This window comes from Emys orbicularis, chromosome 5 (genome assembly GCF_028017835.1).
Source record: "Emys orbicularis isolate rEmyOrb1 chromosome 5, rEmyOrb1.hap1, whole genome shotgun sequence".
Lineage (NCBI taxonomy): Eukaryota > Metazoa > Chordata > Testudines > Emydidae > Emys > Emys orbicularis.
The window spans coordinates 78,075,131-78,089,598 of NC_088687.1; the positions used below are offsets into that span (position 1 = coordinate 78,075,131).

Below are 14,468 nucleotides of genomic sequence, written 5' to 3' on the forward strand. Positions count from 1 at the left end.
TCCATTCCTCCCTAGGCTGGACAAAGATACTCTCTCTGAGATACATCTTTATACCCTGATACAAACAAGTTAGTACTGCCCCTCTGGCATAGTTACTGTAATTACTGCCCCTTGACATGGCTAGTTATTACTCATTACCTTGTACATGTTGGTTTGATCAAAACATCTCTATTATGTACTGTTATTCTGACCTTATCATTTAGGAAGGGTTAGAGTGTTCCTGTTATCCTTGGGGAATGTTTTTGTACCATCCTTGATATTGTAATGTTCTCGTACCCACTTGATATTGGAATGTGTTTGCATGAGTACTCTGTAACTAGCACTTTTTAGGAATGTGTATTTTTGCAATATTAGCCCTGTTCTTGCCAGATTCTGTGAGCAGGTCCTGCCTCATACCAGGCTTCTAATACAAAGACTTATGTCTCAGACTCTCTTCCTACTACACACATCTTCTGAAAGGCATCCCGTCTTAAGTTGAAGACTTCAAGAGATGGAGAATCCACCATTTTCCTTGGCAGATTAACCACTGAAACAATCACCCTCATTATTAAAAATGTATACCGTATTTGTAATTTGAATGTATCTGGCTTTAACATCCGGCCATTTGTTTTGTTATGCACCTTTCTCTGCTATATTTAAGAGACCTTTTAGCTGGTATTTTCTTCCCATGAAGATAGTTATACACTGATATCAAGTCACCTCTTGATCTTTGGGATGAGTTCTGGTAGTCTCTCTAATTTTTCCAACAGCCTTTTAAAAATGCACGCACCAGAACTGGACACAGTATTCCAGTATCAGTCTTATCAGTGCCATACATAGAGGTAAAATCACTTCCCTGTTCCTACTCACTACTCCGCTCTTCATACATCCACAGCAGCACATTGGAAGTTCATGCTGAGTTGTTCACTATGACTCCTAAATCTTTTTCAGTCATGGCTTTCCAAGATACTGTTCCCCATTGTGTAGCACGAAGCACATTCAAAATGAGAAGGCAGGCAAACAAAATCCAATTTTTATCTTATATGCAAAGTTCCTGTTCTCTGTACTTTTAAGTGTTGCCATTATTAGGCCATATTAAATACTAATGTACTTAATTACAGAGGCCATAAAAGTTAGCATGCTCTGATACTTGGGTTAGTCTCTTTAAAAGGTAACCATCTTTTAAAGAGGAGCTCAGTGGTTTGAGCATTGGCCTGCTAAACCCAGGGTTGTGAGTTCAATCCTTGAGGGGGCCACTTGGGGATCTGGGGCAAAATCAGTACTTGGTCCTGCTAGTGAAGGCAGGGGGCTGGACTCGATGACCTTTCAAGGTCCCTTCCAGTTCTAGGAGATGGGATATCTCCATTAATTATTATTATTATTATTATCATCATCATACCCAGGGTTCTAAGAAGACATTCTACCCAGTCTGATTTCCTCCAATGCCCAATGAGGATGGGAAATGTGTGGCTTTACAGAAGCAAAATTTTCATCCTTGATCTGGATAATGACACTTGTCTGGATTTAAGGATTGTAAATCAATAAGTATTTTCATTACCTCATTTCAGTCTTGTCTCCTAATAAAGCTGCAGCCTTTTCCCAGCAAAAACAACTGAATGTTCCATATTTTCTATAAAAACAAGACTTTTCATTAATTTCTCCTAGAAACTCTTGATCCTAAATACTCCTAAATCCTTATGGAAATTATTCAAATAGGGTCCACTCCTGTTGTACATGTGGCATAGGTGGTTCCACACCACCTCAAAAGGTACATAGCCACCTAACTTTTCCTCTTGCCCAGGGAATGATGTTTCCTCTGTACCAGAGTATCTAGGAATGATTTCAGAAAGGCAGTTTGCATGCACCTATGGATTAAGAAGAAGATTTGCTTACCTACTTCCCAGAGCATTGGTTTTTAAAGTAATTTGGAAAGGAAAAATGCTATATACAGTGTGCGCTAAATAATGTTCAAAAATATTATCTGAAAGTAAATATTATGAAATTAGAAATTAATGGAGATATCCCATCTCCTAGAACTGGAAGGGACCTTGAAAGGTCATCGAGTCCAGCCCCCTGCCTTCACTAGCAGGACCAAGTACCGATTTTGTCCCAGATCCCCAAGTGGCCCCCTCAAGGATTGAACTCACAACCCTGGGTTTAGCAGGCCAATGCTCAAACCACTGAGCTATCCCTCTCCCCCATGGAATCATCTATGACAGTGGTTTTCAACCTTTTTTTCTGGGGACCCAGTTGAAGAAAATTGTTGATGCCCACGACTCAACGGAGCTGGGGATGAGGGGTCTGGAGTGCAGGAGGAGCTCTGAGTTTGGGGGGGCTCAGGGCTGGGGCAGGAGATTGGGGTGCCGGAGGGGGTCAGGGCTCTGGGTGCAGGCTCAGGGGTGGGGCCGGGGATGAGGGGGTTTGCAGTGCAGGAAGGGGTTCCAGATTTGGGGGGGGGGCTCAGGGCTAGAGCAGGGCATTGGGGCGTGGACTTTCCTCCGGCGGCTCCCAGTCAGCGGCGCAGGGGCAGGCTTCCCGCCTGTCCTGGTACTGCGGACCACGCTGCGCCTCGAAGTGGCCAGCAACAGGTCTGGCTCCTAGGCGGAGGCACACAAGTGGCTTTGCGCGACTCTCGCCCGCAGGCACTGCCCCCCCAGCTCCCATTGGACGGAAACTGGCCAATGGGAGAGCAGAGCTCGGGGCGGGGGCAGCACGCAGAGCCCCGCAGCCCCCCCGCCTAGAAAAATCAGACCCGCTGCTGGCCGCTTCCGGGGCACAGCGCGGTGTCGGAAAAGGTAGGCACTAGGCTGCCTTAGCTGGGCATTACCGCCGACGGGACTTTTAATGTCCCGGTTGGCAGTGCTGACCAGAGCAAGGCGACCCAGTGCCTTACATGCCGCGACCCAGTACTGGCTCATGACCCACATTTGAAAAACACTGATCTATGAGATGTAGACAATATTTTATGAAACATGTAACAGATGAAGTTTGACCACACATGGACAACTATCCCCTATACTTAGCAAGTAACTATAGCAAACTATCAACAATTTTCTTTGTACAGTACACAGGTAGTGACAGGGTTTAACATTCCTTGGGGTTCTCTCCTAATAAGAGGAACTAGAAAGCCACCCAGACTTTTTTCTGTGTTCTGACACTGATAGAAATCCTAACAGCAGGAAGAGTTAAAATAAGTAGGATGTTGATTCGTCATTTAAACATCTACCATCAACTGCCACTAATTTCTTAGTTAACCTCTGTGTATTGTTCTTGATAATTACATTTGCTGAATCTAAATGCCTGTAATTGATATTTCATTTAATGAAGCATTTTGAAAGAATATCCTGAGAGAATGTAGACAATGAAGGACATATACCAGATGTTTAAGTTCCAGGAGTTTCAGGGGCAGGACTGGACCAGTAATAAAAAGTAAGGTTAATAAACTATAATGTGTGCAGTTCAGTTTTAATATTAAACATGCACACATACAGGATGAAAACAAAACAGACAACAGAAATGTGAACATTTTACATTAAAATATGGTATTTTGAATACTTAAAATATCTTTATAGATTCATGGGGCTAGACAGGATCTCAAGGGTCATCTACTCTAACCCCTGCCAAGATGCAGGATTTGTCATGTGTAAGACTATGTTTTAGTCACAGGTATTTTTAGTAAAAGTCATGGACAGATCACCAGCAGTAAACAAAAATTCACGGCCCGTGACCTGTCCTTGACCTTTACAAAAAATACCTGTGACTAAAACTTGGCGGGGGCCGTGGGTGCTGGGGGGGGGGGGGGAGGGCGCGGTCCAGAGGCATTGTGGGTGCTGGGAGAGGTGGCCTGGGACCCCGCTAGTGCTGGGGGGGGTGGGGAGGGCTGGGCCATGGCATGCAGTCCGCGACTCCCGCTGGTGTGGCCAGGGGGAGGGTTGGCAGGGCGGGGAGGGGTTCCCTATCCAGCTCCACGGCAGTAGAGGGGCACAAGCGCCAGCTGCCACAGCTCCCATTGGCCGGGAACCGCAACCAATGGGAGCTGCAGGGGCGGGGCCCTCTGCTGCTTAGGAGCTGCAGGGCCAGGCCAGTGGGAGCCCCCCACCCCAAAGTAAACACCCCTCACGCCCCTCAACCCCTAGCCCTGAGCCCCCTCCCACACACCCAAACTGCTGCTGCTGGCCGCTGCAGAAGTTACTGATGTCATGGAAAGTAACGGAATCCATGACCTCTGTGACAGACTCACAGCCTTAGTCACGTCTAAACAATCCAAAAGAGATGGCTATTCAGCTTCCTTTTGAAAACTTCCAGTGGAAGAGATTCCAAAACCTCCCTAGGCTGTCTGTTCCATTGTCCTACTGTTACTACAGTTAGGAAGTTTTTCCTGAGATTTAATCTAAATCTGCTATGCCGTGGTTTGAACACATTGTCTCTTGTCCTGCCCTGTATGGCAAGAGAGAACAACTTTTCTCCATCTTTTTTATGGTAGTCTTTCCAGTACTTGAAGACCCCTATCATGTCTTCCCAGACAGTGGTGCCGGAACTGGGGGGGAGGGAGAGGTCAGGGGTCATGGCCTCCCACTTTTTGAAAGTGGACAGACCTGGCCCATCCACTTTTTGCCCATGGCAGACCCCCCCCCTTCCCCCAGGGCAGATGGAGATGGAGGGTCTGCACCGGCTGCCCACAGCTGCCCACGTAGCTCTTACCCTGAATTGGCTCCAGCTGAGGGGCAGGACCTCAGAGCCACAGCCCGGCTATGGTAAGAGCTGCATGGGCAGCTGTGGGGATCCTGGGTCCCTCCACCTTCCCTGGCAGGGGGGCTGAGGGGCAAGGACATGGGCAGGGGGCTTGGCCGGGGCTTCAGGGGGAAGAGGAGGGGCAGGGCCCCTGGCCCCCCAACTTTTGGGGAGGCTCTGCCGCTCCTGTTCCCAGGTATCCAAGTCAGGCTGGCTGGTCTATAGTTCCACAGCTCCTCTTTTTTCCCCTTTTTAAAGATGGGCACTATGTTAGCTCTTCTCCAGTCTTCCAGGACCTCTCCTGTTATTCATAAGTGTGCAAGTATATTGCAAGTGGCTCTGAGTGGCTAATTCTTTCAGTGAAGGGTGAATACTATCAGGCCCCGCTGATTTCAATTCATTCAAATTAGTGAGAAGATCTCTAATGTGTTCTTTACTTATACTGCAGTGCAGATTCCACAAGCAATTAAGAGGAACACAGTCAATGTTTGAAGGTCAAAAATCAATCTATCTTAAAGTCCTTATAATCTAATGGGGAAAGTTTCCTGGATCCTTTAAAAATATTTTTATTTTTTAAAATATCTGCTATTCTATCACCATAAAATTTGATATTAATTTCATAGTCACTAGTTTTTAGAACCAAAAAAACATATTAGACCAAAGAGAAGAGAAGATGGCCCAATATGTTCTGACTCCCTACTTGCTCTGAAATGGAAATTAACTAAGAAATGTTACTTCTAGTGATTTGATGAGTTTGTGATAACTGATTTACCTCACAGAATCAGAAGACAGACCATGTCGGGGTTTTTTGCAAATAATTTTTTACTGCAGGGACAACTAGTAAATTGAGCCCGGGACTAGCAGTCAGAAGACTTCGTTTCAAATCACAGGTCTACCACTTAATGTGTAATCTTGGGCAAGTTAAATGTAACTTTTCTATTTAATAGAGTCAATTAAATGAGCTCAGTTAATGTTTTGAAGTTATTAAACGAATATAAAAACTGAAAGATAAAGACATGCAACATTTGATGCTCTTGATTGAGTTATTATGGGGATTTAAATGAGGTAGGGCAGGCATTCTATGCAAAAGGGTCTCCCTCTCATTAAAAAGAGTGGAGCTGTTAATATAAAAAAAAAAAAAAAATAAGACAAAGGTAGCGTCAAGGCTGGTAACACTGCTGGGGCAAATGGATTAGGAACTTTATCCAATAGGGCCTCCATCCTGCAAAGAATTAAGCATGTGCATAATGTTACATATAAGAGTAATCCCATTGAAGTCTATGGGACTAGTCATGTTTGTAAAATTATGTACGTGCTACAGTCTTTGCAGGATCATGGCACAAAGGACTAGAAAAAGGTCTCAATGCCTGTGGGGAATGAGAGGGAGGAGACGAAGTTGACAACCAAGTTATGAGCCTCGATGACAGGAAGGATGGTGTATTGTTATCAACTCTTCTGATAGTACACATACAAGGATGTTTTCTAAAGGTAAGCTAACACTATATATGCTAAAATTATTAAACAAGAACAGCCACATTAATTTCAGGCAATGTCAGTTCAATCTTCTATCCATCCAAACCAGCTGATCACCCATGGGTCGACAAAACTAGGAGGTATGTGAATAGGGAGGTGGCCAAATTCATAGATGGCACAGGGGGGCTTGTAATTTCTCATCCGGGGCAGTCCACTTGTCAGACTTGGGAGTTGATATGTTTTTGGCCAATATTATATATTATCTGCACTGTACAATTGTATCTGCCAGGTACTCCCAGACATTTAGGAATAAAGTTGTGACCTTTAATTATACCTCATCCTGTGGCTCCTATCCTCCTTCCAGCATAGCAGGACAAGAGATACACTGATTTCCTGTCCTTTCACTTTCTTTTTCCTCACTCTTTTCCTTATCCTTTCCATCTCCTCCCTCAAATTGTTTTATTTATAACTCATCACTAAGTAATGGGGCTGTAACTTCATGCAGGACTGTAACATCTAACTTCTCATCCTTGGTCTGAGGACACAGGCACATTTTTTATGTTAAGCACAGTCTTTTCAGCAATTTCTAGTTCAGCAGTGGTGACTGCAACTGAACATAGTTGTTGAAGTAATATATATACACACCTCTACCCCGATATAACACTGTCCTCGGGAGCCAAAAAATCTTACCGCGTTATAGGTGAAACCGCGTTATAGCGAACTTGCTTTGATCCACCGGAGTGCTGCTTTACCGTGTTATATCCGAATTCGTGTTATATCGGGTCGCGTTATATAGAGGTGTAATAGTACATTTTAAAAACCCACTAATTAAAAGTTGCAAAATCAGGTTTTAGTTTAGGAAATGTCCAAACAGCAGGGGAGCAGAACATTTCCTGAATGAGGCAGGGTCCTTTGGAAAACTTAGCATGTGATCATATGTTTGGAGGCTATCATAATACATACATAGAAGGGAGCTGAATTAAGGTTTGACCTAGATTTTAGCAATTAAATTCCCTGAAGACTTCATTCACAATAAACATGCTCAAGCCTGGGACTAAGCAAGATTTTCTCTGCAATTGCATCTCTGGGATGCTGCAGGCTGTATCAGGTCTAGGCATCTAACTGGAGGCCAGAGTGGAGACAGACAAATAAGATGAGGAACTGGAAGGGGAGGAAACTGGTACTGGGAATCCAGAGTGGTGTAAATAGGACTGGCTGGGCAAGGAGAATGGGACTGGGATGAAAAGCCACAGGAGCGGAGACTGGGTCTGGCTAAATGAGGAGAATGGGACTGGAATTTTAAAAAGTGTGGAGAAGAGACAGGACTGGGACAAGTTGTAGTGGACAAGGCAGAAGGGGTCACACTTAGAGGGAATGTGTACAACTGTCTGTGCCCACTAGAGCCTGGAATTGAACCTAAGATCCCAGAGTCTCACCATTCTTCTGCTGTCAGCAAATATCTGTGAAACCCACTGGCAAAGTGTGTATCTCATCCCCCGCTGGTCCACACAGAAGATGACAACCTACTATTGTTATTGGTTACTTTGTCAGCTCAAGTGGCAGATATCAGTGTGGTGGATCTAAATGTTCCAACCCTGCTACTGACCCATGTGGGTGTCAATATGCCACCACATGATAGAAATACTGTTTCAGTTTGCTTTTATAAAAATTCTGAAAATTACACACAAAAAGCCCTATGTTAAAAGACGGATAGGAACAAAGCAATGTTCACAGACATGGTCACTCAACAGCAGCAACAGACAGCAATAATGGAGGATGAGGCTAATGCTATTCCATATGATCAGATATATATGTATACTAGATCGGCATTACCGATATTAGAATTAGAATTTTTGCTTGAATTTGAGATAAATTCTCAGTTCAGACTTATGGCAAGAGAGGACAAAATAAAACATATAAATCCAAATGAGAGTCATCAGACAAACTAAAAAACAAGTGAATAAAAATAAACAACCTCTCACAAACGTCCAAAACAGAACAAGCAGAATACAGAGAAATGCCTTAGACCATCACAACAGCAACAATTTTGAATTCTAATTTATCTGAAAGAATTGCTCCACAGAAGAATGACCCCACAGTATGAAAATTTAGACAACCACTTTTTGTTGTTGGACAATCAAATCTGACGTTATCCAGGGCTTTGGAGCGGAGCCCAGAGCTGGAGCGTGGAGCAGCTCTGGAGCACTGGAGCTGCAGGTTTTTGCTTGGAGCTGGAGCGGAGCCGGAGCACAGCTCCAAAGCCCTACATGTAGACAATATCCCCCACCCCCACCTGACCTTCTAGGCCTGGATTAGGCCTGTCCTGCCACAGCATGCTTCCACTCTGCCCCCAAATCCTTCATAAAACCCTCTTGGTAAGTACTCTATCGTATCAGACTCTGCAAAGATTACAGGGTGGGTGTAGTCAATGAGTTGCCTTTCCTGTGGGCTGATCCCTTCCAGACACTACAGATACTGATCAAGTCCTGGTCTGCACTAAAAGGTTAGGCCGAGCCAGTGTAGGCAGCGTTAGGTCAACGGACAAATTTTTCTGTCAACCTAGCTACCACCTCTTGGGGAGGTGGATTACCTATCCTGACCCCTCTTGTCAGTGTAGGTAGTGTCTATACTGAAGCGCTACAGTGGTGAGCTGCAGGGCTGCAGCTGTGCCGCTGTAAGCATTTCAAGTGAAGACAAACCCCAAACATTAAAGTTGCTCCAAGAAAATTAGCTCACCAGGGATCTCCTCCTCTGCAGCTGCTATTGTGGCAGGACAGAGAGTTACAGGCATCTGATGCATGGTGGAGATATCCTCAGAACCAGAAACTGGTTTAATATATACTAGCACCAGCAATTAGTTTAATATGGAAAAATCTGCCCTATTCATCCTGATGGTGGAATGCTGAGGAAAAAACCTCAATCTCTGCATGTTGAAACTTATGGACCTTCTTCATGCTCACGCAAGGTATTTTTGTGCAAGGGAGAACTTAGCCCTTGGGACCACATCATCCATGTAAAATGAGGACACAACACGGTTCATAGATCTGAACAGTGTTGAGGGGATTCTCAGCTACTGAATTCACTTAATTGAGAACAAGCTTAATTCAAACAGCATGAACAGAGATGAAAATAAGAAGTAACCAATAATTATTATTTTAATAATTTAATGTAGATCACATCCATTTTAGAATTCTTTTCATGCACCAATACTCTTACATAAAACAAACACTTTTTGGCCAATTACCTCCCATCCCATATGTTAAAATAATTAGCAATAATTGCTCAAAGGAAGGGTGTGTAATTGTCAGCTTATTTTTAGGTGTTTACAAACTATGCATGGATTTTGTTACAGTCATTATCCTTGTTTAATAAAAGTATGCCATTAATCAAATCACACACACATACAGTAATACTGACTACAAAGAAAGCCAACATGAAGCTTAATAAATTATCATGAATCACTCCTGGAAGCAGGATACCTGATTAGCTAAACCGATGGTATGATCTAGTATGGCAGTTACTAGGATCCTGTGATTTATTAACACCAAATTTTATCCGTATATAAGAGGACAAAGGGTAAAGTATAAAGGGAATGGCCCATTACACTGAAATAGGAAGTAAGTGTATATTTATATGTAAGCCTTCTTTCTCTCCCCCTCTCTCTATTTTTATCCATTGTGGCACCTTGCAGAGACCATAAACAATGATAATTCCCAAGGCATATTTGATTTCATTTCTTTGGAGGCTACAAAGACATATTTTATTCAACACGCAACCCCTATTTTCTCAATAAATCCTATGTATACATATTAAATAGGTGAGAGAATAGAGAAAATTCTATTGGAGAAAACGCTAAAGCACCCAAAGATTCCCAAACACAACATAATCTAGTAAGGGCTTGTCTGCAGAGGGAAATTTACTGGCATACTTATTTCACTATAGTTATACTAGTGTAGACCAGCCATTATACTAAAAAAAAAAAAAATCCACACACCTGAGCAGTGTAATTAAGTCAACCTAAGTCCCTGTGTAGATAGCACTAGGCCATCGGAAGAATTCTTCCATCGACCTAGCTACCGTTCTTCAAGGAGGTGGATTACCTACACTGAAAGGAGAATCCCTCTCATTGGCGTAGGCAGCGTCTACGCTGTAGTGTTTTAAGTGTATACAAGTCCCCAGTCTTATTCCAGAATAAGTGCCTTTTTCCAGTTTAGTTTATACTACTTTCAAAGTGACAAGCTAAACTAGACAAAGGCACACTTATGCTGGAATAAGGGTGTCCACATGGGGAGTTATGCCAGTATAACTATGGAAGTATAATTATGTTGGTAAATTTCCATATGCAGACAGCCCCTAAGTAAAACTGGCTGAAACTCAACCAGAGAAAATGTTGCATTTGTTCTTCCCAGACACAGTTATGCGACCACAAGGGCCAACAATCTGGTCTTAAGCAGAGTAATCTTATCCAAAAAGTAGACTAAAAATTTCTCACAGGTGTAAAACATTCAACTCTGTCACTTAATGGAGACAACCAGGATCCAACCCCTAGAAGTCTGTGCAGCCAATGTGGTGGTTCTGCTAATAGGAATGCTTTTCAGTTTCAGAATGGCCATCACAAAATTTGGATTTTTAACGGATTTGGCATATTACTAGCTCTGGCTAAAAGTAAGGGGTTTAAAATCAACTTTGGCAAGTTTTTTTCCCCCCCCTCTCACATGAGACTGTCAAAAATTGCCAGTTTTAACTATATTTCAAATCAACACAGTGGGGTATTGGGAAAAGTTTTCAACTAGCAATAATCACGCCTCGGATTAACCTCATTGGCTATGATACTGCCACTGCGCACAAGTTAATGATTATAAAAATATGCTAGTTTGTTATTTTTCTCTCCTTCAAAGATTCCTGCACAGCATTCAGCCATTGGCTTTAGAATTTCTGCCATAAGATCAGCCATCAAATCAACACGGTAATAAGACTTCATTTTCACATATTAAATCCCTCAACACTGTATCATAATTTATAAACTGAGAAAGGGAAATCCCCAACCAAATTATACCAGACAGTTAATGAACACACCTTACTAGGCATCACCATATTAAAGTCTTTTTTATAGCTCCCTTGTGAGGCAGTTAAGTTAAAAAATTTGAACAGATTTTCTAAAAGCATGATAAACCTTTGCATGAGCAACTGCTGAATGAATAGCATGAGAATTTATCAGCAATGTATGTATGGAATAAAGATTAGGAATAAAATGGCAGTTGCGCGGAATTAATTGGAGACATGATGTTCACAGAAAAAATGTTTGGATCCAAAATCCTTGTTTTATGTACAATTTACAAAACTCTAGTACAGAATATTCTAAATAGTGGCACAAATGAATACATTGCCACAAAGACTGAGTTAAAACAAAACCAATTTGTTTTGTTGATCTTAAGAAATTATGGGATACTGTACCTTGCGAGAATAAGATTACCACCATATCATGTTAATTTTATTACACACAGAGTATAGACCTTTTCAGTGTAAAAGGAACGTGACTAGTTCAAAACAAGCAAAGCCAAGCTGAAGCACCATTTGCTTCAGTATCTACTATACAGTAGTAGCTGTGCTGGATAAAAACAAAAGCAAAAATCAAAATGTTCAGAATCTGAACTTTTTTTTTAACCTGGCAATTGTTTTCTGGTACAGTAACTCCTCGCTTAACATTGTAATTATGTTCCTGAAAAATGCTACTTTAAGTGAAACGATGTTAAGCGAATCCAATTTCCCCATAAGAATTAATGTAAATAGCAGGGATTAGGGAATTTTTTTTTAAACAATTTTATACTGTTCACAGCAATGATGATTGTGTAGGTTGGTTGAGGTGGTGGAGTCAGAGGGTGGAAGCAGGAGGCTCCCGGGAGCAGCTCCAAGGCAGAGGGCAGGAGCAGCACACTGCAATGGGGCGGGGGACAGCTGAATTGCCCGGCAATTGATACGGGGGGGGGGGGGGGGGAAGGGGGCTGCTGGTCCACCCTGGTTCCAAGCCCCCACCAGCTAGCTCCAACAGACTGCTCTTTCTGCAAGCAGTGGACAAAGCAGGCGGCTGCCAAACAACGTTGTAAGGGAGCATTGCACAACTTTAAACGAGCATGTTCCCTAATTGATCAGCAACGTAACAATGAAACAACGATAACCAGGACGACTAAGTGAAGAGTTACCGTATGTGGCCAGAGCAGTTCAGACCTTTGGGTATGTATCTCCCTGGTTGTCACCCAGGCAAGAAGCTTCCAATCACAAAAAGTTGTTCATACCTCTTATCTCTCACTCACTTATGCTTGTTGTCTCTCCAGTAGTTTACTTCCAAAGCTAAAGATCCTATCCCACTCTTCCTATGACACTAGCCACTCTACCCAAGTCATAAGCCCAATGGCTATCTGCACTGCTTTGATAATGTTCAAGAAACAGTTGATACTGATCTATAGAAAAAACAGCAGAAACAAGTGCCCATCACAAAACAGAGTTTAAGAGCTAAAATACAATGTCAGATAATTATCTGTCTTGGAGATTAGTCAAAAATGTATTTTTCATTTAGATAGTTAGTCGAAATCTAAAAGATCAGTCATCTGTCTGAACACATTTTTGGGCCCTAGTGGAAGCCACAGATCTCTGAAATAGAGGTTTGAGAGGCACCTGATATTTCTCCTGAGGGGAAGAAAAAAGAAGGAAGGAACAGGGGAGATGAGGAAGAAGCCTAGAGGACTTTTAGAGAATCTTCTTTGTGGGAGGACACAGAGTGCACTAAGGGGAAAAACGTAAGGAGGCAGTAGAAGTAATGTATCCAGACTGTAGGTGGAGAGTTTCCCCATCAGAGGAAAAAAAGGGAGGTCAGAGACACCCTCTACCTCTATTACTACATTGTCTTCTCGTCCTCAAACTCCCCCTATAACTCCTACCTTTCCTCTTCTGTTTGTTGAGGCCATAACTATTGGGAAAGGGGAAGAGGGAGGGAACAGGACATCCAGGTAATAGAGAGGTGAAAGGATGGGCATGAAAATCGTCTCATCTGGTTGGTTCTTTAATGCCTAAGTCACATCCAGAAAAAAAATGCACACCTAGTGTCCGCATGGATCTGACCACAATGCAACAATACTTTTATACTTGGTTAATTAAAACACACAGGGTGAAAGTAAAGCAATGAATAGAACAAAACAAATATATGTCTCATGTATTTTACTCTTCCAATTTGCTTTTCATGTGTCAAATTTAAATGATAGTCTGACAGGAATTTACATTAAACTCTCAGAAGCTACATCACAAATCTTGAAACAATTAGTTTTATTTGTTTTCTAAATGCTGAAAGTTATTTCTGAACCTGCATTATAGATAGAAACTGCAGAGAGATGCAAAAAAGAACATGAACCATTGGAACAATTTTATTACTCTTGGAAGCCACATTGGCACTAGACAAGATCAGGCATATTCAAGCTGGTAGCATCCTGCATGGCATAAATCAGGTCAGAATCTGAACAATCATCAATGATGACATTGTTTTGGACCAGGTATGATGTATATCTTCTTGAAGATTTTATAATACTGAATATGCTGTGTATAGACATGTGATTAAAAATGTGTAATGAACTACAATTAAATTGTCATGAATCTTACTGGACATTTATCGCATGTTAAAACTTGTAAAGATGATGCAGTTTGTTTTAAAACTGGTTGTACATTTCATAGACTACTGTGAAGACATAATTTTGACCCTTAAAAAGTCACAAAAACATTAAATATATGGGTGATAGTTCATGACTCAGAAAATAACGACTCATAAAAATATCATTTTGCACAGATGCCAGACAGAAAAAAATATCCAAAACTTGATGAGCATGAAGGCTGAATGATATCATCCTCAGATGTGCCTCTGAAAGAACAGCATTCATACGTATTCTAAGGAAGTAATAAGAGTCATCCATTCACCAAATAATGATCTCTAAGTAAACACAGGTCTAAAGTAGTATTTCCAACTTTTCAATAAAACATGGGCATTTCTTAAAGAATGAAGGATGTAATATGCTAAAATGAATATAATTGAAAGGACTGTAATACGGTAAACAAGGTGCTGACTTAACCTAGTCATAAATGCACTTTGAAATTAGGATGAATTGTGTTATATTTGGGTATTAATCCCACCATTTCACTCTGCGGTCTGTCAAACTGATCTGGTCAACTTCTCTATCAGCGAACTGCAATAATCTTGAAAGGATGATCATTTTGATAATTTCTAAATACATTTTTGAAAAGTA

General features: G+C 41.9%; 1 protein-coding gene and 1 non-coding gene across 2 annotated transcripts in view; both read right to left on the reverse strand.

The window, feature by feature from the left end:
- The window catches only part of VEGFC (vascular endothelial growth factor C), a 144,109-nt gene that overhangs the window by 101,664 nt on the left and 27,977 nt on the right, over window positions 1-14,468 (reverse strand). The gene's annotated exons all lie outside the window — the stretch shown is intronic.
- LOC135879809 (U4 spliceosomal RNA) lies at window positions 10,893-11,033 on the reverse strand. The gene has a single exon (XR_010561480.1). It is a non-coding gene; the product is annotated as a U4 spliceosomal RNA (small nuclear RNA).